The sequence below is a fragment of the Puma concolor genome, chromosome F2, assembly GCF_028749965.1.
Source record: "Puma concolor isolate L17-30 chromosome F2, mPumCon1.1.hap2, whole genome shotgun sequence".
Classification (NCBI taxonomy): Eukaryota; Metazoa; Chordata; class Mammalia; order Carnivora; family Felidae; genus Puma; species Puma concolor.
This window is the reverse complement of record NC_141684.1, coordinates 54,337,936-54,364,675: the sequence shown is the minus strand read 5'-3', so window position 1 is coordinate 54,364,675 and position 26,740 is coordinate 54,337,936. Positions and strand designations below refer to the sequence as shown.

Below are 26,740 nucleotides of genomic sequence, written 5' to 3'. Positions count from 1 at the left end.
AAGCCTCAGGGTCATTTGGCAACTTGTTAAAAATGTAGAATTCTGGGTTTCCCTGAGGCTTATGAATCAGAAAGTCTGGGGTGGGGCCCTCAGTTTTTAACAAGCCCTCCAGGTGATGGTGATGCAGGCTGAAATTTGAGAAGACTGTTCAAGAACAGCACTTCAGTGTGTCTACAGATCACCTGGGGATCTTGTTAAGGTGCAGATTCTGAATTCTGCGTTTGTAACTGGCTGCCAGGTGAGGTCTAGGCTGCTGGCCAAGGACCATTATTTGGAGTTGTACTATAGCGTAGACGTTCATCTTCCTTCCAACAAGGATGGAAGGGCCATCCAGCCAGATCCCTAGAACTGAAGCTTGGACTTCGTCTCATTCAGAGTTATGTGAAAATGAGGTCACAGAGCTCCTGCATCTTAGGACTCTCTTCATTCCCATATAAGTACTAGCTCTTTACCAATCCAGGGTCCCATAAAATGGCAGTGAGTGGACACATCATCTGTTCTTTTCCATGTAATTAACCAAGCCCAAACCTCTCGTACCTCAGTTTCTCCTGAAAAATGAGGCCATTTATAAAGTTTCTTTCCAGCTCTGAGACTCTATCATTTTATGAAAGTAGCCAGAAATTCCTCAGGTCTAAAATAAAAATTCAGGACTCTCCACCCAGAGGGACTTGCTGTCGACCCAGCAAGAACGTGAAATTCTCAGTGTGATCAATAGTTTCAACTCCCCAGAAAGCACAGTCTTAGTAATTCCCTGGAACACCTGACAAGGCTACAGCAGTTACAGGAATGTTAGGAGGAAGAATCGCAGGCAGCCTTTTTAGTCCCCTGTCCAGTGCCAGGAATCCATCCCAACAGTGCCTGACCGGAGAGCCCAGCACCAAACACTGGCTGCAGGGATGACTTAGGAGTCTCTGACTAGAGTCATCAACATCTAGTTGGCATAGTTACACATCGATAATTCCTATTTATAACAGCCTTTAAACAGAATGCAAAGAAAAAACCAAAAATATGCAGATGGGCATACACAGGTAACGGAGAGAGAAAATGCTGCTGCTGGAAGCTTCTGAGGCTTTTTAAAGAGGCACATGCCCAAATTTAGGAAGATCTTACACAGAAAGCAAGTCTGAAAGGCATCTATCTAATTTCCGACCTCAGTACTTGATAAGCCTGAAGAGGTTCCAAATGTAATAGAACATTCTGGAGAAGTTCTCGGTCTCTGTTTTTAAAAATAGTTCTTTGGGTTGGTTTCATTAGTTGCTTGACGAATACCTCTGATGTTTCTTACTCTTTAACACTAAGGCACAAAGTGTATTTTACTCTTTGACACTCTGTAATTCATTAAAAAAATAATTGCTAAATCCCTACTATACACTAAACACTGTTTCATCTTCTAATCGCCCCTTGAATATGAGACTAGCTATATTTTGATCAAAGATTAAGAAAACCCATTGTTGAATTCCAAGCATGTGAAATCAGAAAGAAACAAAAAGCCACAAGCCCTTTCCCTTCCACCATATTGCATTAGTCACAATAACTGCAGCTTGATTCTGTGTAGCCTGGTGGCAGAGGCCCCATGACATGGACACAGCTGCAGTGCCCTTGGACTGATGTTGTTTCAAGCTGAGAACTGTCCTCAATGTGTCTGGTGGATTCCAAAGACAGCCTTTGCATGTTCACAGGGTGCAAAGGACCATTTCCCTGCACGCACTCAATCACAGTCAGGGTCGGCCAGCCCCTGGGGACAGGCCAGATTTCAAGGACCAGGGAAGGCACGTGGAGAGCCTCACCATGTCCCTACTAAGTGGGAGAATAGCTGCTTTCACTTTATGGTGAGAGGAAGCTTAACAAATATTCACGCAAGCGTTGGCATGTGCATTTAAAATCTTACGAAGGCATAAATTACTGGAACAGACCAAGTCAGCTGGTAAGGAACAGGGAGGGGAAGGAGAAGGATGAGAGGGGTGAGGCCAAAATGCAGGCACTGTGTGTCTGAGGTAGGCAAGGGGAAGAGATTTGGGGGCCTTTTTTTTTTTTGTCATTTTACCGACAGCTGGTCTTAACCCACGGGTTACTTTGTGAATTTAAGAATGACGTATGTACGTACCTGTCTACATCGATACATTTATTTTCCTCTCTTCCTTCGCCCAATCTAGGGAAGATAAAACCATACCGGCAGAGGTAGGGGAGCAGGTATAACAGAGTGACTACACCTTGGAGATTCTGTTCTCACAAGGTCTGACGTGACCAAACAGGGAACTCCACGACCGGAATGAGTCACCTCCTTCGGAAAAGGTCCACGCTGATTCCAGAGCCACTCGTATGCTAGGCAGCCAGAAGACTCTGGACTAGATATAAAAGGCAACATGGAGTGAACTATAGGATTCTGAGGACAGACACGGCAGGATAGAAGAGTACTGCACTTCTGAGTAAGAGAGTGTTTCCTCAGCTTGGAGGGAGGAGTATTTTGGCCGTGACCTTCCCGAATAACTACCCCCGATGTATTAAAGTGCACGGTTCCAGGTCCCTCCATCCACTGGCCTCATCGCTTGGCACATGCCTTCCTTCCCAGGCCTTGGGAGAGCGCCAGCCATTGCACAGATGTCCTCCAGAACCCTCTCTCAAGTCCTGCTTCACAACACCCAGGGTACTTGCTGTGCTGCCAATGCCCAGGCCTGACCCTCAGATATTCTGACATGATAGAGTTGGAGTGGGGCCCAAGAATCTGTATTTTTAAATGTTTTTTTTTTTTTTAACGTTTATTTATTTTTGAGACAGAGAGAGACAGAGCATGAACGGGGGAGGGTCAGAGAGAGGGAGACACAGAATCCGAAACAGGCTCCAGGCTCTGAGCTGTCAGCACAGAGCCCGACGCGGGGCTTGAACTCACGGACCGCGAGATCGTGACCTGAGCCGAAGTCGGCCGCTTAACCGACTAAGCCACCCAGGCGCCCCATGAATCTGTATTTTTAGCACGTATCCTAAGTGATTCTGAAGTGAGGAGTTCACCGAAAACCCTTGGCTCAGAGCTTGCTACGAGCCCAGTGGGAATCCTAATGAGGTGGAAGTCACTCATCAATTTTTCAAAAGTTCAGAAGCCCTCAAAACTGACACAGCATTTGGCCAGGGAAATCACTGTGGGAAGAATTAGGGAAGGACGAGAGGAAATGTTTTTGTAAACATGGCTTCTATATGCTGTATCGTTTCTATCGGTTCATCCCATGAAAGGAAAACTCGAATCCCGTATTGAGTCCCAGTGTACAAGAGGTAGTGAGACTCCAGGGAAATCCACAGGGGGATCTCCGCAGGGCACATCCTCTCCTTACAATGTCATGTAGCTAATGTGATTATAAGACCTAATGAACTGAAACTAATGCAATTTTGAAAATCTTCATAGCTAATGAAAATCACATCTTCTCCCTCCAGATTTCCCATTTTCTCTGTTTGTAAATCATGAATAAAATGGAAGTTATGGGTTGAGGCTGTGTTTATGGAAAGTCTTAGTGTAATTTGGAGAGGGTTTTTTTGTTGTTGTTGTTGATTTATGTATTTTGAGAGAGAGCATGCACAAGCGAGAAAGGGGCAGAGAGAGAAGGGGAGAGAGGATCCCAAGCAGGCTCCATGCTGTCAGCACAGAGCCTGATGTGGGTTCACTCCCATGAACTGTGAGATCATGACCTGAGCCAAAGTCAAGAGTCGGGCACTTAACTGACTGAGCCACCGCAATGCCTCAAATTTGGAGAGTTTTATATTTTGAGTGTCACAGTGGCTTCCAAGATGAGGGATCACATTTGGAATTCACATTATATGCCACAGTATCAAGAGATGTGTGGGAGAGACCCAGAATATGGTTCCTAACACTGACATTTTAGAGATAGCCTTCTTCCCCTGCTGATGTCAAAGCACTCTGTACCTTAAATAGTCAGTGTAGTCCCTCTGCCCCAATTTCCATTTTCTCTGAAAAGCAGAGAACAAGGAGAGTCTTCAGATTGCACAGTAAGAGCTAATTATCAGGGTAAGGCTTTGACATCCCCACCCTTCATTTCCTTATGCCATGTTTTCACCTCTTTGGGGGAAGAAACATTTCAAAGGCTTTAAACTGAGAGGTAGGGGAGTGGCCTAAGGTGGCAAGCTTCACAGGATGGGAGAGGCACGTGGTAGTGATGTGCTGTGGTAAGATCCAGAAAAAGGTGCTGGCCTTTTTGGGACACCTCTTCTGCGTGTCCAAGTTACTCAATTTTAACTCTAGTGAGAAAAGAAATACAGATATTTATGGAGTATAAGGTAAAACTATTAGTAACTCAAAAAATGGAACATGGGAACTCAAAGAAATTTTGCACATGGAGTCAAGAATGTGAGTTCACTCTTCTCTGCCACTGAGAGTCTGAGTGGCTCTGCTTGTGCTGAGAGCACAGACTGGACCATGTGAGTGGTGCCTCCTAGAGGTGTGGGGGGTGCACTGCACAGCCACAGCAGCAGCTCTGTAAATGCATACTGTGGGAAATGTAATAGTGGGATCTGATCTCGAGAGGATCATTCCTTTATTTCTCATGCCTCTATGACAGAAAGACTTCAAGAAAAATATACTTACATAAGGAACAAGAAGGTGTGTTTTCAGGACAAAAAGAAAACTCATTAAAAAAATCAAAATAGTGACTGACATCTAGTTATTACTATGGGGAAAGACGTTAGTATTTATCATTTCAATCCTATTGGATTAAATAAGCTAGGCCAGGCTTCATTCCACTTGTTTTTGTAAGCAATTATTTATAGTGGATATGAGACTTCTCAATACTAATTGTAAAACAATACATTGCTATGGCTGAAATTTAAGAGAAGCAGTTAACCTTTTTTTTTTACATAACTTTCCTTAGACCTTTCTTCAAACTCTTTGAAATCTGACTTCATTTTATTTCCTGATATACTGGAATATTATATCAGGAATAAGCAAATTTTAGGGACAACTGGTCCACTAGCAGTCACCTACGTCCTATATTTCATCTTCTTGAGAACATGCTTAAAAACAATCTGAGACATTCCGAAACATTCACTAATCTATCACAAGTCTTTGATTCTGCAGCCAGGATCCATCTAAGACACCGTGATTTCAGTAAAGTCCTCCACTATAAATATTCTCCCAAGACTGTCTCATACCACCATAAAAATTGTAAAGGGTAGGAATTTGAAAGATCAAATTCCAATCTTTCATTTCCTAACAGAGTTGTGACCTGATGCCTTTTTCCATAACCTATTATTGGATATGGCTTTCAGGTGGACTGAAGGACAGTGTCCAACCCTGGTTAACTGGAATACGAACATCCTCCATATTGTCACTGACGTGGTCCTGTTGTCATGAATGAGGGCTGCATTAGGTAGCAGCTGAACCGATTGACTAATGTCTTAAAGAAGTGGCTATTATAAAACAGTAATATCAGAAACTGTCATGATTTGCTTATCTTCATCTTTTGGTAAAATTATTAATGACATTGTTCTATTGTGTACTACATAAAGCTTGGTGTGTTTGTGTGATAAACTCAGAGGTTTTAGTGCCTGGAAAAGGTTTTTTATCCTGATAGCTTAGTTTGCCTTTTTAAATAACTCAACTATACATACGAAAAGTCATATTTCCTTTTCTCTTCCCTTCTCATATAGCTGGCTGGAAGCTCAAAGATGTAATTATCCTCAATTATCGCAATTACCGTAGTCTAGCTTTTTCTTTCCTCTCTCTACACCAGCCCCAAATGCAAGTTTTTTATTTCATACATTTGGAAGAGTCTTACATGAATGTCTTTATTATAACAACCTCACTATTTCTTAGAAGTAAATCTTAATTTCTAAATACTGCATACATGAAGTTTTAAATTTAATTATCATGAACTATTTATAGATTTTTAAAGGTTTTCAATGTCCAGAATAGGTTTTAGAGGAAGAGACATTTTTTAAAAAGCAAAGGATAAGAGAAGGAAAAAGGAAGGAAGGAAGGAAAAGAAGACTTTCCCACTACGTTAATCTTTCGGATCGTAAGTTCTGATCTTTAAGGAAATGTTGACAGAAGTATCCAAATGATATATGAGATGCAAAGACTAAGATAATTAAAATCAAACCAACTTTATCCTAAAGGCTATACAGAATTATTAAATTCCTCTGAATTAGACTAGAGTTTTCAACCATGGCTATACATTAGAACCACTTGGGAAACTTTTTACAACATACCAATGCCCAGGCCTAACCCCAGAAATTGGCTTCAGTTGAGCAGGGATTGGGCCTGGACACTGACATTTGTAAATGTGTCCCCATAGCATGTGAATATATAGTTAGCGCTGAGAATCACTTAGCTAGACTCTTCATTCATGTTTCTAAACTCTTAACTGGGACCTGCTACTTCATGTTATTTCTTGTAGTACTGAATCATGGCATAGTCAGGATGTGACCGTGTCAAACAGATATAGCTCATTGTTCCTCTCTCCATATGAGTCCACACTGGTAACCACATAAACCAAGTTTTCTGCACATGTATATCCTCACAGCTTGGGCCAAAAGACAGCATGTATAGAGTCTATTCCAGAAGGTGGCATTTGAGCTTGCAATACAGAGACCCAGACTCAGAAGATGTGGGCACTGAGTCATGTTGTCTGATTGTCCGCTGTAATGTCTACCTATTTTTCTCTGCATCCCTCAAACACTAATCTAAAAGTTGTATGGCTAGACATAATTGGGTAAGTTAAAATAGAATTATTTTACAGTATATTCAAATATGAAAATTTCACCAAGAAATACAAAAAAGTTCTCCTGGTCCGTTATTCTCACATACCACTGGTTTTAGATTACATGTCAAAGTTGACCTAAAAAATACATTCATTATCCTCCACTTGCAAAATGATCTATAATTCTTAGAGGAAGAGCGTCCTGGCAATCAATGCATTATTAAAACAATACCTTTCTTTATGCTTTAGGCTACTTTAACTTTTCTCTTGATCTCCATTGTTTAAGTGGACACAATACACTTTGTTCACCTCAGTTTCACAAACATTTATTGAAAGACTACCATGGCTTTTTCTTTCTAGCTCTTGAACATAAAGAGTTTGTCCTTACCCTGGATCTTTTATAACTAGCTGTTTACCTCCTGGAATGATCATCCTTCAAGTCATAACAGAGCTGCTTCCTCTCCATTTTCTTCTATCCTGTTCAAGCATCATGTTCTCAGAGAAGTCCACTCTGAGCAGTCATTCTTAAGCTCTCCTGCCCATCCCTACCTCAGCCTTATCCCATAATCTTCTCTTCCTTTCCCTATATGAAAGCATCTTATATACTGGCCTTTGTATTTATGGTTGCATGATTCCCTTTAGAATATAACCTCCATGAGCACAGGCACTCTTTGTCCGTGCAGCTATAACTCCAAAACCAGCAAGAGTGGCAGTCACTCAGCAAATATTGACAGAGTGAATGAATGCATACCTTTGCAGTCTGACCAAAAGTGTTCTGAATACAGTCTTATATTCTTTAAGGTTGAAACTACTGATGTAAATAGATCATAAATGAGTATGTACAGTTGCAATTTTAACATGCAGTTCTCCAAACAATATGCACGTACTGGGATTTTAATCAGACCCACAAAGCCAGTCACTTTTGCAGAGAAGGTGATACGCACCCTGTGCCTTGCTGGCTCTAAGCTTCTGCCAGAGAGCTTCTCTGTTTGCACATCTTGCAATGTTGGCTGTTTCTTTCAATTCCCAACAGAAAGCAGCTAGACGTTAATGTTTGAAACTGCACTTCCAATCTTTTGTTGGGGTTTCTTTAGACCACTTTATTGGGGGTAACACCGTGCTCGTTTGGCATAGGATCCTCAGTGTACCAAGGAAAAGTTTTTGGATTCCTTGTTATTGGTCATTCCCATACACGTCTGGCTTGGGACAGGAGTTACATTGCAAAAAGCATCCACTTCATGTTGGTGGATTTATTACAGCCTGGGATCTTTTGTCAGTTATCTTACCCTTCCATCATTACCACATGATACTAATAGATCTGGCCAGGAAGTCAGCTGTAATATCTTCAGGACAAATCCTACTGACATATGGAATCGACAGTTGGACACTACCTCTATTTTGAGGCGCTTCTGTTGGGTCTAGATTAGCACTTTAAGCCATATTGATAACACACTCTGCCAGCTTTCCAAATATGTGCTATGCTTGCGTGTCAGCTCCATTCAGAATCTTCAATATTTCAGTTATCCATTCAGTAGAGAAAAGTATATTGGATATCACTATCAAAGTCAGCTACGTTTGTATCTTGTGAAACATGCAGTTGTGCCCTTGCCTAGAAAAGGCACCTGATAAATACTAGTTCCTCCTCCTGCTTTCCTTGCTATTTATATAAGAAGAATATGCATCTTAAAGAAATTCAATGTATATAAAGTACTTAAATCTATAGCTTGTATCTGATTATTTCTCTTTTTAAAAAATGTTTATTTATTCTTAGAGAGAGAGAGCACAAGCAGGGGAGGAGCAGAGAGAGGGAGACACAGAATCTGAAACAGGCTCCAGGCTCTGAGTTTTCAGCACAGAGCCCAAAACAGGGCTCATACTCACGAACCGTGAGATCATGACCTGAGCCAAAGTCAGACGCTTAACGGACTGAGCCACCAAGGTGACACTGATTATTTCTCTTTTTAAATAGAGTTAAATTCAAATGGTAAACTGTAATCATTATCAATATCAGAATTAGCTGATTCAAATGAAGAAAGTTTGCTCACACTATACAGTTCTAAGAGATGGTGTTATCTTGCTTTAACCACATCCAATACATATAAATTTCTATTTATGAAAGAGTGAAATAAAATGAAATGACATGGATGTTTTTATAAAAAAATACTATTTTAAATCATGACCAATTCAAATTTGTTTAAAACATAATTCAATTTATGGGGCGCCTGGGTGGCGCAGTCGGTTAAGCGGCCGACTTCAGCCAGGTCACGATCTCGCGGTCCGTGAGTTCGAGCCCCGCGTCGGGCTCTGGGCTGATGGCTCAGAGCCTGGAGCCTGTTTCTGATTCTGTGTCTCCCTCTCTCTCTGCCCCTCCCCCGTTCATGCTCTGTCTCTCTCTGTCCCAAAAAAATAAATAAACGTTAAAAAAAAAAAATTAAAAAAAAAAACATAATTCAATTTCAAATAGACTTTTATAGAAACTTACAGGAACCTATGTAATGCATACAGTAGGCCATAAATAGTCACAAAGCCAACACATAACTAACCATTATTTCTCAGCAATGATCATCCAAGCCTGTTCAAACTACAGGGTTGGGCTGATAGGAAACTTTGTAGTAAGTGAGTCAGGATGATTACACCTGAACCCAATGATTAATCTTAACGTCATGAGTGGAAGCACAATCAGACATGGGGTTCTATTGTGTGAGAGGAGGCACTAACTATGAAGTCTTCTTGCCAAAAATGCGAACCTGAACTGATTAACCCTCTAGATATAACCACCAGGATTTTACTCATTTTTGTTGTTGTTGTTGTTGTTTTTACTTCCATCACCGAAATGATCAAATTATAATCAAGGATTTTGTCTCCCCAGGTCAGTTAACTCACACTCACAAGATTGTGAGGTTTCTGATTAAGTTTATGTATGTGTCTATCTATGAACAAGAAAGAACAAATTTTATATATGCCACTTGTATAACTATCCATAATGACTGTCATCAATGTGTCAACTAAAATGCCATGGACTTGTAAGGAAATGAAAATGACAAACTGTGGCATTAACCATACACTGAGAAGACACTCCTAGGGCCTTTCTTGCTCCTTTCCATGGTTGTGTAATTTTGTGGTTCTTCTTTGAGGTTCAGTCTTAGCCCCTTTTCCTTATTTCCATCATATTTACTTCCTGGAGTCTTACGCAACAAAATATGTATTATGTATGTCTGACTTGGCACTTTTTATGGCAGACCATAGAAAAAAGGCAATAACCACAACATTATTAATAAGACAGGAGATGTACATGGGTTCAGGGGTCTGACAGACACAGGTTAAATCCTGCTCCACTGGTAAATCACCCCATGATAACCCCATGATCCAGGTGGAGTCTCTCAATCTGAGTCCTTTACTCATCTACGAAGACCCAAGAGTCCTCACCTTCCCTCACCCCACAGGGCAGAGTTTTTTTAACTCTAACTTCAGAAAACCACAGCACGCAGGGCATGGTGGTTAACACTCAGCTTGAAGTTCAGGGCAGCCATTATTATCACCTTATTTTTGTGTAATACTCCAGAGTTTATCAAACATTTTCACAGATTTTACTTTTTGACTAGCTCAACAATCTTATGAGAAACCTTTAAGGCAGGGTTCTCCTTCTTTTAAATCATTATTGGTGTTTTACAACAAGGAAACAATAGACCAGAGGGAGTAAGAGGCTGGCCGAGACCCCACCCAACCCAGGAAAACAGCAGCGCCATCCCTGTCTTCCACTCTAAATCTGATGTTCTTTCCTCATGGTGTTGAAAATGCAGTATTTAATACACGGTATTAAAAAAATGTGGTTTCATACAAAACGATGTTCTCATCAACAAGCCAGGAACGCAAAGAGCACACAGCTGTCCCAGCCACCAACTCCAATGCCACAGCGGCCTGGCGGGTACTGCAAACACAGGGGCAGGCCAGATGGGAATTCACCACGCTGAAGTATTTTCTCTTTCGCAAAGACACGTAACGTTTCTCATTTTTCTTTAAAGCAATGTTCATTTCTTTTAAACAACTTGTTCATTCTATCTTCTGCTTTTTTGCTTAACTCGAACTTAATAGAACCACGGCACACGGGACATGGTGGTTAACACTCAACTTGAAGTTGGGGAATAACAGCGTAGGGTGGAGCAAACCATGACTCCACACCCTCCCACTTTGGGTGCTGGTTGCCGTTCTTTTAAAAGGCATGACATCCTCTCGAAGGGACAAAGTTCTATGGTCTTAAAAGGTAAAATGGTGGTGTATTACTCAGTGTCAGCCTGTGAGAACTTGCATTAATACTGGAGATGTAGAAGACAGAACCAGTATTTATGTCTTACTAATCATCTAAAATCTGAATAAGACCAATTATGCCTCCTAAATCTGTCGATGGCTTTCATTTGAATAGGGTTTCCGACAGCTTTCAAAGTGTGTGTTTTAGGTAAAATGTTTAATATACTGTAAATTCTTTATAGTAACAATACCAAAAACCTCAGGATCTCCAGGGATCTCTGAGACTGAGCATAGCACATTTGCATTTAATTTTTATTTATAAAAAATCATTGCAGTAATTTAAGATATTTGCAGGGTAAACTTCTCTGAATTGGGTTCAGAAGCCTGTATACAACTTGTAGTTTGCCAAAGTTAAAAAATATGGAATTCCCCTTAAAGATATTAGGTATAAACAGAGCCATCAAGTTGAGAATAGCAAGCCCCAGATGGTCTATTAGTATCAACAAAAACCACTGTCCTTGCCAACATGAATTTCATAAAGCAGAAATCACTCTCAGGCATGCACAAACAGACATATCACGTCCATGAATACTTATTACCATATGCTCGGTACCAGGTAAGGTACTTTATTACACGGTCCATAAAACATTACTTTAAACACAAACACCAAGTGTTCAAATGAACTGTTTACTCTTACAGCAAAGGCACTGCACTCCCGTGTCTTAGGGTGAGACAGGGTGGTGATTATAGCTGGGACCGGCAGGCTTTAAAAGCAAAAGCAAGGCCATCAGCAAACGTGTTTGTGCTGGGCTGTCTTGAATGTTTTAACTTCTATTCTCTTTTTCTTTCTGATCATCTAAATTTCCGGGAGGCAATGTTTGTGTTGTTAATAACCTAATGACTATAAATATGATGGAACGGCCATGTAAACCTAAGTGTATTTGTACAATCATTGCTGGTGAAATAAGGAACGGAGGCTTCTAGGGTTTCAGTAGCTCTTCACGCCCATCACTCAGAGAGGAAGAAAGTGAGACAGGTAAGGATGAGGACCATCGGTCTCAATCACTCTGCCTCAAGAATCTTCTAAAATCATGAAAGGAACTGCAGTACAGTGGGAGCTCGGCACCTGGAAATTAGTGTTATCAGGTGGACATGGCCTTTTGAGGGCCTTGGGGCTTCTGGAGGTGGACGGCTGGCTAATAGAGGCTGGATTTGGGATGCAGAGCCCAATGATCATCTGAGATCCCTTTAAGGAGCTTAGAAGCACCACAGATGTAAAAAGCAGACACCATCCTCAATGAACATTTGCCATTTTTCTATACTACATGTTCTTGAATCACCTCTGATGTCCTATTTATTTCAAAGAACATAGATTTTTTTTTTTTGACCCAGTTCACATCACTGATTAGAGAGAGTCTAGCTGTCAGACAAATAAATCTCCATTGAATCCAATTTATGGGATCCAAGAGCAGTTTTTGGATCAATCTGGAACTATATGGGGCTACGCTGGTTTTGTGAAAATACTTATAAGGCAACAGTGAAAGAAATCAATAAAGATTTATTAAGGTTTTCATTCTTTGCATAGGTTTAAAAATGGGTTCTAACCCATTAAAAGGGCCTTTAATATTTTTGGAATTGAAATACTATACTTTACTATCTCTATTTTTTTTTTTCTTCTCATTAAGTATATCTTTCTTCCGGGCAGCTGTGAAGATGCCTGGCCCCACTGCTAGGTTTTGTCAGACTCGTCAGGTGACAATTCCTGAATACTGTGCCAAGATACACACGCACTCATAGGCAGTGAGCTTTTCTCTACTTATATTACTTTTCTGCAACAGGGAAAGAAAGCATAACATTTATGTAACCTTTGTGAATACCATTTGGTGGTTCATCTGATGCTCTTTAAAATAGGTAATTAAAAGAATCTTGCTGAAACTCTGGTTTCTAATATATGTAAGAAAAAGTTAATGGCTTCTACTTACTGAACATCCACTATCTGCCAGACACTTTCTAACTTGGAGCCTCATCTAGAAAAATCAAGTTACAGTTAACTTATTCTTCACAGGACTGTTGCGAACCATAGGCAGGTGGAGAAGGTTGTGTAAGTGGTTACAATTCTTCTCTTCCCTGCATCCTCACCCCTAGCAATATGACTTTGTAGCCCCTTACAGTAAAAAATGCTGCCCATTTCTCTACTCTTAATTCTCACTTAGCCTTGCAACTCACTTTGTCTAATGAAACGCAGTGGAAGCAAAAGTGTGTCAATTGTGAACCTCACCCATAAGCTTTGCGGGTTTCTGGTCTCATTCTTGGAAGCCTGGGGATCCTCTGTGTGACCCTCTGTATGAATAAGCCCAGACTAGCCTACTGAATGAGAGGCAGGTGCCCAGGTATCCTCACTATACCCCCAGCTAGGTGCAGACACCTAGCTGACTGTAAGATGACTACAGACACATACATGAGCCCAACTGAAACCAGCTGCCACGCTGGGCCAGCCCAAACTATAAACCTACAGAGTAAGGAGTCTAGTAAATGGCTGTTGTTTTAAGCCATTAAGCTGTGGGGTGGCTGTTATGCAGCAAAAATGAACTGACACAAAAGACATTACTCTCTTCACTGTACTAAAGAGAGCTACAGAAGGTAGTAACTTGTTTAAGGTCACTCAGATGATAAGTTATAAAGCTATCAGATTATTACATCTGTCTTATGGGCCCACCCAATTTGATGTAAATGATGTAAATGCAAATGAAAAAGTACATGCTGAGTGCCTTCTAAATGCTCTGTGTTGGGCTAGCCATATTTCCTATATTCAGGAAATTTTACAATCTCCATTTTGTTTTTCATTAAGGAAACCGCAACTTGACAGTTTCACTCATGCTATTGTTTTCATCTCGCACTGTTTGTTTTCCAGGTTTGAACCTGCTCAAGTCATCTCTCAGAAATCTCCCTTAACGTCCCAAGACAGAATTAGAATTTCCATCTGTGGTTGATTGCAAAAATAACCACAATTACTCTACTCTTTCCTTTATCCTCACCCTTTGTAATAGAACTTTTCAGGACTATCCATCAAGAGATAGAGTCTATTTCCCTAGCCCTTGGACCTAGACCCGACTTGTGACTTGCTTGGCCAAGAAATGTGGCAGAAGTGATCGTGTGCCAGTTCTGAGATGAGGCCTCTGAGATGAGGTGCCTCATAACCCTGCATTCATTCTCTAGGTAACCCTAACTCCCTCAAGTGATGAAGACTAGGCTAGCCCTGTTGAAGGATGAGACAGAATGCTGAAGGATGAGAGATAACATGGACCAGAGTTCTGTCAACCAGGTTATCCCAGCCCACACCCCAGACACGTGAGAGCCCAGCTAAGATTAGTAAAGCCAAACCATAGCTGAACATTGTTGTGTGTGGGACCCTGGTGGGGACCAGAGGAATTCCCCAACTAAGTCCAGCCTTCATTGCCAATTACAGAACTAATGGTCATACTGAGTCACTAAGCTTGTTATGAAGCAAATGATAGCACAAACAGATCCTTCGTACTTTAAAACTTAAAGTACCTTTAAAGCTTGTTTTTGGAACAGCACATATATTCAATAAATGTTTATTGAATGAATGAATAAATGATCAAATATCCAATTACACTGAGATAAGATTTCTCTGACAAAACAAAACCCTGGCTTTTTACTTTTATTCTGAAGTGACTAACTTTTTCTTTCCTGGCTGGGAGGCAGAATGATGTATAGTACAGGGACTGAAACTTACCGGATGTGCTCAGTAAGTGTTAGCTCTCACTGATCTTGTATGGGAACTAAAAAAACCACGTAAAACAAAAGCCACAGCAAACACTGTAGCACTAAGGCATGCAATTTCAAAATCAGGGCAAACTCTCCTGGTATTTGTGAGGTGGAGATTTAGGGCAAGGGACATGCTTTTGTTCCTTACTACTGGCAAACTTCTTTCTCTTTGGAAGTAGACAGCAGTCCCCTCTTATCCATGGTTTGGCTTTCGTGATTTCAGTTATTCACAGCCATCTGTGGTCCGGAAGCAGATGACCCTCTGATACGTTGTCACAAGGTCAGCAGTAGCCTAACGCTACGTCACGATGCCTCAGTTACTCCCATCACTGCATCTTATCCAGAGGCCTTTTAGCATCTCTCATCATCATCACCAGAAGGGTGAATATAGTACGATAGGGTATTGTGAGAGAGAGAGCACATTCACATAACCTTAATTATAATGTGGTTATAACTATTCTATGTATTATTATTGTTGTTAATCTCTTACTGTGCCTAATTTGTAAATTAAACCTTACTGTAGGTATGTATGTTTAGGAAAAACATAGTATATCTAGGGTTCAGTACTACATGTGGTTTTAGATATGGAGGGTCTTGGAACGTGTCCCCTGTGGACAAGGAGGGGGGCTATGGTTCACTCTTTAAGTGACTAATAGCTGCTCAAGTCACCCAGTTTTGAAGGGCCGGGGAGTTCTGCTGGACGGAGACCATCACAAGGCCTCAAGGCCAGGAGTCTCAATTTTTGCTGCATATTGGAAGCACCTGGGAAGTTTTTTTTTTTTTTTAAATTTTTTTTTTTCAACGTTTATTTATTTTTTGGGACAGAGAGAGACAGAGCATGAACGGGGGAGGGGCAGAGAGAGAGGAGGACACAGAATCGGAAACAGGCTCCAGGCTCTGAGCCATCAGCCCAGAGCCTGACGCGGGGCTCGAACTCACGGACCGCGAGATCGTGACCTGGCTGAAGTCGGACGCTTAACCGACTGCGCCACCCAGGCGCCTCCAGCACCTGGGAAGTTTTAAAACAATGCCTCCAGAGATTGGTTTAATTAGTTTGGGGTACAAACTGCACACGGGGATTTTTAAAAACCCCCTGAGTGATTTTATTGAGCAGTTAAGGTTGAGAACCACTATTCAATTGTTCCGGGAGTACTTCCATCAGTCAAGTGGTTATTATTCGATTTAACTTTCAAGGCAGACCTAAGTAACCTTTCTTTTTTTTATATGCCTCTACTCAAAATATAGCACTGAAATACTAGAGCTAGAAACTAATTTCTTATGGACAATGGCTGACTCAAAAGGAATTAAGAAATAATTATCAGATGAGTAACTTCCTAATGATTAACTCAACAAGCGTAATATGGATACTTGGCAGGATCTTAAGTGTGTTTAGAGGCCTTAAGCATAATTAGGTATTCAAAATTTTATTATCATAAACTAGAATACCACAAATAAGCTATCAATTATATTAAATAATAAATTCAAACTAAATTACATTTAAGTGTATGATCAAAGGCACATTAACTGAAAAAATTTGGTTTGAGATGTACCTTATATTTACTTATATGTACTTCATCACAAATTAAGGTATAGTTTAATATTTTAATAGGATTTTTAGTTCAGATTTGATGCGGGTATTTCAAGAAACTGTGGTCTTGTCTTCTTTTAATGCATAAGTGACTCTCACGTGGCAACAGTATTATTTTCAAGGACTATTTCTTTTTTTGGCAGAGTTCAAAAATGCTGAGAAAATGATGGATAATCTCATGCTATGAACTATCATAAAGTATGCAAGTTGGCTTAGTGCCACAATTTTATCCTCAATAAATTCCATAGCTACGATCACAAACAGACCTGTAGCACACAGGATCAGAAGTTTGTATGCCACAGATTCCCCGAGAGAAAAATCTGATTTGGTCCTCTGACTTCCTAGAAATGGAAAATGAGGTCCAGAGAGGTTAAACAAGTCAAGTAGAGCCGCTAACCAAACGGCTGGGAATCCAGCCCGGTGAGCCTGAGCCCGCACCCTCTCAGCCCTCTGGAGACGGGCACGACAAAAGAAAAGCAACGCATGCGCGAGCCTGACACAAATGGCAGCTGGCTGGATCTGGCCCCAGATGTTGCCAACCCCTGCTACAGACAGCTATGTTCAAAGAGGACCTCGGCAAAAATGGAACCAGTTATCACTCCATACTCTAATTATTCTTGTCACAAAACAGACTGCAGTCAACTCTGCCATTTAATACATTAGCTATAGTTATTGTAATTTTTCTAGGTTACTATTAACTTTGTACGTTAACATGGTACATTTGTACCATTAACGAGCCAACATTGGTACATTATTATTAAGTAACGTCCATACATCATTCAGATTTCCTTCGTTTTCATCACTGTCCTTTTTTTGTTTTAAGATCCCATCCAGGGTACCACATTAGATTTAGCGTGCTCTATTTTTTTTATTAGTTCAACCCTGTGTGTATGTGTGTGTGTGTGTGTGTGTGTGTGTGTGTGTGTGTGTGAAAGAGAGAATGAGGGAGAGAATATGAATATCTCTCTTCTGTTCAGGCAAGTAAGAGCAGAGAATTACTACTCTCATATTGTCTAAGGTAAAAGGAAAGGGCATATTTTAATAAAGTAATCTGGAGTTTTAATTATGAGAAAAACACTGTGGAGACATTTAGATTAAAAGGAACTTGACATTTGGAGGGACCCAGAAACATGGTGTCTGATTTCAACATGGGTTAACAAAATCGAAAAAGCAAGGAATGGGGCAGAGTAGTGTGAGAATTTAACGCAATAAAAGGTAGTTCACATAGAACTAGAGTAATGCAGAAGAAAGAAGTAATATTGTGCAATTTGTCATTTTCTTTAGGGGAGTTTGCATTTTTAAAATCCACAGAAATGCAGTTACAGTTTCCTTGCCAATATTTGTATAAAACATTTTCCAAACAAGACTGATTCATCTTACTCTGAAATGAATTGTTAGATCACAACAGAGAATGTTAAAGAGTTTGCATCCCTTATAGAAATGCCAAACATTTTACTCTGCCTGATGCTGTACTATAAATAGGGAAATTCAAATGCTAAAAATGTTCTCCAAGTTGCCAAACATAGTTCTTCAGCATCTACTTCCTAGTACAAATGACTCATTCTTCCAAAGTTTGAAAATGAAAGCTAGTTACAACTCACAGAGAAATACTGTAGCTTACATCAATTAATTAAATGTAAAAGAGATTTCATTTATATGTATTTCTTTTTCCTTAGGTCCAATCCATTGAAATGCTTTTTCAGACTTTTACTGAAGCTTTATTAAAGAGTAGCTATTTCGATGAAGGTGGGTTTTTAAATGAACAATTAGAATAGTCAAGCAACATTAAGACTGTTGGAAAATAATGATGCTGATTGAAATCGTTTTGAAATGCATTAGCTGCATTTGAATGTAATAAATGTAAAATTTATTTACTGTACTAAAAATAAGTTAATAGTGAAGTTGGAACATGAAAACTAATAAACTCATCTAACAAGACAGTACAAATAATACTCCAGTGACCAAGAACACAAGGAAATGAAACTCTGAGAAATTTAACGTGATTAAGAAAATTAAGACTTCTTAGGAAGAAGTCACCTTTTGTTGTAAAAAGAACAATAAACAGTGGAAATGCCATTGATTTATGGTTGGTATTTCAAAACAGTATATGTATGTATGTGTATCATACAATAAGTAAAGAGAACATAATCAGTACAGGGCAGGGGAGGTTGGACCACTTCTGAGGTCAGCACTCCCTGAAAGAGGTAATCACTGACTTTCCCTGAGAGCTGGAACAGGGAACTACAGCAGATGTTCCTGTCATGTAGGGCGGGGGGCATGAGGCAGGCAGGGCAAGAGTGGTTTCATAACATTTTCTTCTAATCAACTGACTCTACCGGTGGCCTTTAATCTCCTTTCTGCAAATCACCATACCTCATATTATCTCATTACCAACCATTTACTCCAGAACAGCAAGATTCTCTTTAAACTGCACACAAATAATTATTGCAACGTCTTGTCCAGGCTGCACTAAAGTCTTCACCTGTTTTGACTTGCATAGTTCTATTTTTGCAAGCCTCCATCAGATATGTTTTGGTTAAAAATTTTATGGTATACAAGACAGAGATGACTTAAGTACAATTATTTTATTTTAGATGGGTTATTATGAAAGTTTGTATTATTATGCTCATTTACATACAAACCTTAATAATTCTGAGTGTTTCCTATTTAACAAGTGATGTGCTATTCAATGAGCTCTAGGTTCCTTTTATAATAAAATACATGACTTTCAGACAAATTTTTGAAAAGGCATATTGGTGTATATCACATATATAAATATTTTCACATGTAAGTTTCAAATATATAGGTTCCAAATTATATTTAATATGTTACAGTACCAAAACAGACAATAATTGCTTTCGTTAGATAATGTTTGAGTATTCAACATTTTGGACAAACATAATCGACCTATGATAATTTTTGTGTTTACTGTTAAAATAATGAGACAAGATAAAAAGGTTGAGGCTGCTGTTTGTAAGCGTTTCTCTGCAACAAACATATATTTTGTCTGATCTGACCGTGTTGTTAGCTTGCCAACAGGAGCTTGAGGACATACACATTAACGGTATGGATGATATTTAATTCTAATAAATGAAAAGCCAGATTATATGATTGTCATTACTACTTTTTCTTTTTTTAACATTGAATTTTATACCATATTCCTTTTTTCTGGGGGGGGGGGAGAGAAAGAGAGAGGGAGATCAGGGGAAGGGCAGAGGGGGAGAGAGGGGGAAAAAAGAAGAGAGAGAGGGAGAGAGAATCTCAGTCAGCCTCCTCACCCAGCACAGAGCCCAGCACAGGGCTCGATCTCACAACTGTGAGATCATGACCTGAGCCAAAATCAAGAGTTGGGTGCCCAACCAAATGAGCCAACCAGGCAGCCCTACCATACAGATTCTAATAAACTAATATAAAACTTACCAAATATATTAAGATATTTAAGATTCACAAAAAGTATGATATAACAAATACTCATATAACCACTACCCAATTTAAAACATAAAACATTATCAATACTATGATAAGTATATAAGAATTTTGACCAGATATTTGAAGTTTATAATATAACATTGATACTTCTTATGCCTATTGTCTCACTAATCAGCTATCTGGTGTGTGTGTGTGTGTGTATATATATATACATACATATATATACATATATACATATATACATAGACATATATAAATAAACAATACATGACTATTAATTAAAACTGCATTGGAAACTTGCAGCATTTGAGTGAGCATATTTGTTCATCTGACTGTCATCAGTGGCTTTCTATGCTCTTAGAGGTCTTCCAACAGTTTTGTTTTCTTTAAAAATATTTACATAATCATGCTATTTACTAATACTTTAAAAAGAGGCCTTGGACTTGAACCTTTACCACCCTAACATGTAAAATCCCTGGGACACCTTTGAATCCCAAAGATCTTCTGAAGAGGCTGGAGGGAAACCCTGATCCAGGCTACGACAAAGGGTAAGAAGTTGGACATGAGTGGGGGACAAGGGGATGAGCGTCCTCAAAACTGAATGGATGTAATGACAGCGTACAAGGGAGGCCACACAAATGGGCTCTGCTGTATACACCGTGCACCCCAGCACAGCAATCCAGACCTTGGCCTCCCAGCACACAGCCCTCCAGGTTCTAGAGAATACTCCAGAGTCCAGAGAAATGAGACCCAGACACCTTCACATACAGCAAAGCAGAGCTGGTCTACAATGTGTAATGATTTAATAAATGAGGACGATGTACCCACAGCTACCTATGAAGCACATTTATAGACAGCCCAAATCTCTTTGGGACCAGCCTGTCACAGAGCCAAAATTTCTATCTAAAAGGGTAAAAGGCCACAAAATATAAACATCATGAGAAAAATTTGGTCTCAGAACTAGGAACAGGTGTTTCTGCAGGAAAAAATGTGTTTTTAGCTTAGGACCCTATTAATCACAAGGCTATATGATTCTAGTTTTCTCTTCAGACTGTTCATCAGAAAGCATTGAACAAAACTTGGTTCTTTCATATTAACCATGAAAGATTTCACAGAATTCATTCTGCATACTAACCTCCCTCCTTCCTCTGTGTTTCCTACATTATATTCCCTGTGCCTCATTTTACCTTCACCTGTTTTTAATCCACTCTGTCTTAATGTGTTATATATTGTGCCTTATTCTTACAAACCCTTCTGGAGCAAGCTAGGATATAAACAAACAGTTGCCAGCTTTTCATAAAGATGAAAAGAGCTTAGAGATAATCCAGTTCTATCCTCCATATTTTACGGATGAGAAATCTGAAGTTCTAAGGTTGCAATGATTATTGGTTTAAAGACGAGCTGGAATTTAGGGATCCCAAATGTAGCTGACTGATTTTCCTCAATACCTGATTACCTTCTATGACACATCTGTTGTCTCTCCTTTTCTTTTCTTTTTTCTTTTCTCCTTTTCTTAAGGCAGCACTGCCCCAGGGGTGCTGGTAGACATTTCTCCCCATCGGCGGGAATAAAAAATTTAGGAAATTCTGCATTCTACATCTTGCTCTGGAGAGTCCCAAGAAAATTCTGAGAAACCTGCAGTAAGTACATCGATTTAATTTCGTTTAACCCACGTCTCTCAAACATCTGATCGTAAATAAAACGTTTTTTCTTTTCTCTTTCAGGAGCAGCAGTAGGGAGCTGAACCTATTAACATCTCTCTTTGGGAAGTGCTGGGTTAAGTAAGACAAGACCGACCTCCCAAAGCCAGCTGTCTAAATCCTCACGGCGGGTGAGAGGAGAGTGGTCAAACATCCAACTGACTGACATATCAGCTTGAATAGCGGCGTCTCTCAATGTTGGCAAGTCCAACACTGCTGGCCTCACGGCTGGAGCACATCCCACCCAGTGAAAGAGGTGCGGAGGCAGAGGGACAGTGGCTGCCCTTGGCCTTCCTCCTACTGTTGCTGGGGGGACCCTATGCAGGCGTGCTGCGGAGTCCAGCTCACCCTGACGGCCGTGGAATGTAGTGGCTGGAATCCCGGGTTTACCACACAGCATTAACCTGTACCCACTCTGAATTCTAGAAGGACAGAAATCAAAAATGCTTCTCCTGGGGCGCCTGGGTGGCTCAGTCGGTTGAGCGTCCGACTTCGGCTCAGGTCATGATCTCGTGGTTCGTGGGTTCGAGCCCCGCATCAGGCTCCGTGCTGACAGCTCGGAGCGTGGAGCCTGCTTCTGATTCTGTGTCTCCCTCTCTCTCTCCTCCTCCCTTCCTTGTACTCTGTTTCTCTCTCTCTCAAAAATAAAAATAAACATAAAAAAACACACTTTTTTAAAATGCTTCTTCCACTGATGTAAATAAACGCCAAGAGACAAGGGGTGCACAGTTTGAAAACCAACAATGTAACACATCACGTGCACTTCCATGGGGATGGCATGTGTGTTTACAGATCCCCAAGGGACATGGCTTTGAAGCAAGCTCTGTCGTTGGTACATGTACAGGAGGTACCTGTGATTGGGCGCATGGAGCCCTAACACACTCTGGCACAGACAGCCCCAGTGCACATGCCATCTTCCCTTACCACCTGCGGAACCATGGATAAGTCACCCATACTCTGTGCGCTTCAGTTTCGTCTTCAGTAAAACGGGAATAATATTAATGGTAGCAGGAGTGGGAGAGTCAAGTGGATTAAATGAATTAGTATCTGCAAAGTGCTTAGACCACTGCCTGTCTCACAGTAAGAGCAGTTTAAGTGTTTGTTAAATAAAATAGTTAAGCATTTACTCCAATTTCCCTCTATTGGTATACCTATACCAATAGACAAAGTCTTTGGTATGTCTTTTGTCTGTCTGTCTTTTTGCAACAGACAAAGATGAGCTGTAACTGGTGAAACAAGACCCTTGCAACTCCTCGTTTTAAGACAGGGATAGTCCTTGTCTCCTAGTTACAAGCCTATGAATGAAGCCAGACCAGGCGATTCTGCCTCTAGAGGTGCACACACTGACTTAGCTGCCTGGGAGCTCCCACTGCTTTCCGGCAGGCCGTGGCCGCATGCTCTGGAGAGCCAGTTGTCACTGGTGCATGCTAATGATCAGGCCTCCAGTGCAGCGGTTACCGGGGATTCCAGCAGAATAGGAACAAGAAGGCAGGATGGGAGCCGGGGCCACCAAGGCACAGAAGCGCTAGCAATTCCTGCAAACTGTCTTCTGAGGCCCGCGGGTCATCTGCCCCAGGCAGCGTCTCCCAGGAGCCATTGCGGGGACAGGAGGGACTGGCTGCACCTTGGCCTTACCTCCCTGGGTAGCCCTTCACTGGGTTGTTAAAAATAATAAAATAAAAACGACTTTAAGAACGGACAATATAAATGTACCCATATACTGAAGCAATAAACAGAAACAGTCCTGGTTAATTTTTCTTGGTTCCTTTGGTATTTACTTGAAAATATCATCATAGAAATATATTTTATATATTTTTAAAAGGTTATACAAACACATCTTTGAAAAGATTGCCAAACACACTTTAAAAGACTGAGAAATTTAAAAATTAAGCAGATAACGTACCTGAATGATGTCGTAAGTAGCAGAGTAAAAGATCTGCTTTCGGTATTTAAGGCTGACCCTTATATAGGTTACATAAAAAGCCAAGAAGGGTTTGCAATAATCTAATGACTGAGTGTATTGTGACATTATCACAACTATAATTTTAGAAATGTCATAATTTACGTGATATAGTCCTTATAAAAACATGCAGAGAGTTCTTACAAATATAAGCCAAGACTGGGGAATATGATAAATCTCTCTTGCAGCATAAGGACGAGGGGCCCTTGAACTTGGCTGGGAATGGCCCCAGCACACCTGCTCTTGGAGCTCTCCTGGTCTGGCTCATGTGCTCTGTCTGAGAACATAGGAGCCTGCAGCCTGACAACATCTTTTTCTGCTCTAGTAAGAAACACACAAGCACACATATGAAATCCCTAGACACCAGGGGCTGTTGGGGACCATCGCACCACACAGTTCCTGTGCTGGGGGGGGGGAGGGGGCAAGTGGGGTGAACATAGAACCTTAAGAAGAAGAAACACTAGGCCTCAGTCTTGCTTTGCTTTCTGCCGTTTCAGTTTCCAAGGCAGGGTTTGCACACTGCTTTGCACTTTCACTTCTACAGTTGTTAACTTTAAAGTTCTGAACATTTGGGGCATGGCACCCTCTCACAGAGTCCCTAGCAGTGTACTTCTTACCTCAAAGCGTATCTTTTAATGGGTCTTTTTTCTCTTACCTTAGGCAGCCCACACCTGCTTCTGTGAAATCATCAGATGATGCACATAGGTTATTTTTCATTTACACTGACATGAATACAAATGCACAGGGAGCAATCTCAAAGGTCTGGTGTGTTCATAAACTTTCATGATTGCAATTCTTGTTACTACAGTATTTTAGATAGGCACACTGCTATCTTGAGCCTTTTTAATGTAATACATGCATAATGTAAGGTAAGGAAAACTATCACTTAAAGGAAACTATTTCCCCAAATTGTGACTTGCATCTACAATAAGAAACTACTGAAATATATTATATTATATTATATTATATTATATTATATTATATTATATTATATTATATTATATATATTTTTTACAAAACCTCTAAGCTAATCTGTTGCTCAGGATTTTGAGATTCTCCACTGCTCTGCTATTTTCCCATTCTGTATGCACAGCACAGATTCCTGCCAAGCCTATTACAGTGAACAAACAATGTCTTCTCTGTCAGAACAGACAATGAATAGTATCAAAAAATTCTCCTCTAATGTACAGCCTCCATTTCCCCCACTCAGCCCCTTCAGAAAAGAACCACCAGGATGAGGACTGATGAGGAAAACATTACTCGCTCCTTGCCATCTGAAATTGCATTCTCACAAGCTAAGGACTAAGTAACGTCAGCCATTTATTAACTGCTAAACAGAGAAAGCTGACAAGTTTATTTTCTTTTAAATTGGATCGTATATTTTTGCATGTCTGTGGGTTGTGTACATGGGTATCTTTATCAGGAAGGAAGGAGGTGTTTTATCAGATGTAATTTCAGGGCTTAGCAAAAACAGCTTTTGGCTAAAGACTGAGCAGCAACAGGGGAACTTTATAGAAATGACACAGCGATTTGTGTTAAAATATTGGCAGCCAATTCATGAATGCTAAAGCTGACGGTGAATTCAGCTGCTTCTGTTAAGCCTTTATTCCCGCTAAGCTCATGATTCATAAAGAAAGCGCCTGGAGTTACTCCTCTGAAATGTACAGTATGATGCTGACCGACTCCTTTTGGGGGTCTCTCTCTCTTCTTCTTCTCTCTCTCTCTCTCTCCCTTTCTCTCATTTTCATTTTCTCTCTCATACGTGTACCCCTCCCCCTCCCAAAAGAGGTATTAAAGATATGATTTTCCCAACCAAGAACTTCATGAAGTATTTGTCACCAACCAACCACAGGCTCACTTAGTAGGTAAAAGGAGAGCATGGATTTTCTTTAAAATCTTCCACACATTTGTAAGTCTTTGTTGGTGTAAAATATGATTCCGCTCCCTTTCCCTTTGTGACACGGGCACAGCATAAATGGTCTGGTAACCTCTAAGAAGAAGGATGCCACACGTTCCCCATAAAGGACAAAATGCTACTGTAATAACCAAACTACACCGCCTGTCGCTTTCATGAACACCAGAGAGAGATTAACACGAAGCAAAAAGTACAGCTTCCCCTTTCCTCCCTTCCTTCCCCCCACATTTGGAGCACAACTCCATAAGCTCCCGGTTCGGCCGCCATTCTCCCGGGAACACAGTTAGGAGACGCTGCAGGGTGTCCCCACGGTCCTGCTTTCTTCTCTCCCTCCCTCTCGCCATGGCACTCTGAGTCTGTGTTAGGCTAAACAATCCAGCCTTTGTGCAGGACCCCCGCAATCTGCAAATCCTAATGACGGGCCCCCTTCTTGTTACAATGGGAATGTTTACCTTGGAGAAATGTTTGTCCAAATAAGTAGCCAATATTCTGGCAATGTACTGCCTTGGAAATGTGCTGAGAGGCCTCTCTTCCTCCCCGACCTATAACCAAAGAGAAAGAAAGTTAGGGGAAAAAGGCAGATAGACATAGACTTTGAAAGACACCTGTCCAGTTTGCTGTACAAATGCTCGCAAATTTACGCCAAATGCTGAGTTTTTTCATTCCTTCCTGAGCAAAGCTAGCTGCGAGGTCGAAAAAGTACAAACAGCAGTAAGTAAATAAAAAATGTTTTCTAATACTCAATGGTGAATCAAACACACATCAACTTATTGGTTCTTTCCATATTTCCCCTAATATTGTGATAAATAAATCTATGTGTTATTGTGGTTAATATTAAAATTCAGTTCCTGAATTTGGGATAAAAAACAATTTATTTGAAGAGTATGTTTGTTTGTTTTTTTTTAGCATTTATTTATTTCTGAGACAGAGAGAGACAGAGCATGAATGAAGGAGGGTCAGAGAGAGAGGGAGACACAGAATCCGAAACAGGCTCCAGTTTCTGAGTGGTCAGCACAGAGCCCGACGCGGGGCTCGAACTCACGAACCGCGAGATCATGACCTGAGCCGAAGTCGGAGGCCTAACCGACTGAGCCACCCAGGCGCCCCGAAGAGTATGTTTTTAAATAAAATAAGCCACGATTTAATTATGAGAATGTCATATTAAAAAGAGCATTATGGGCCTGGCTGGCTCAGTAGGTTGAGAGTCCGACTTCAACTCAGGTCGTGATCTCACAGTTCACGAGTTCGAGCCCTGTGTCAGGCTCTGTGCTGACAGCTCGGAGCCTGGAGCCTGCTTTGGATTCTATGTCTCCCTCTCTCTCTGCCTCTTCCCCTGTTCACGCTCTCTCTCTCAAAAATAAATAAAATAAACGTTAAAAAAATTTAAAAGGAGCATGATGGGTACAGTGTGAA

The 26,740-nt window shown here is 40.6% G+C and overlaps 1 protein-coding gene across 1 annotated transcript in view; it reads right to left on the bottom strand.

Annotated features, from left to right (window-relative positions):
- PAG1 (phosphoprotein membrane anchor with glycosphingolipid microdomains 1) overlaps positions 1-25,869 on the bottom strand; it is a 61,399-nt gene extending 35,530 nt beyond the window's left edge. The window contains exon 1 of the mRNA XM_025922980.2: positions 25,780-25,869. The gene's annotated coding sequence lies outside the window, so the exon portion shown is untranslated. The remainder of the gene's footprint in view (positions 1-25,779) is intronic.
- Between the last annotated feature and the right edge of the window lie 871 nt (positions 25,870-26,740).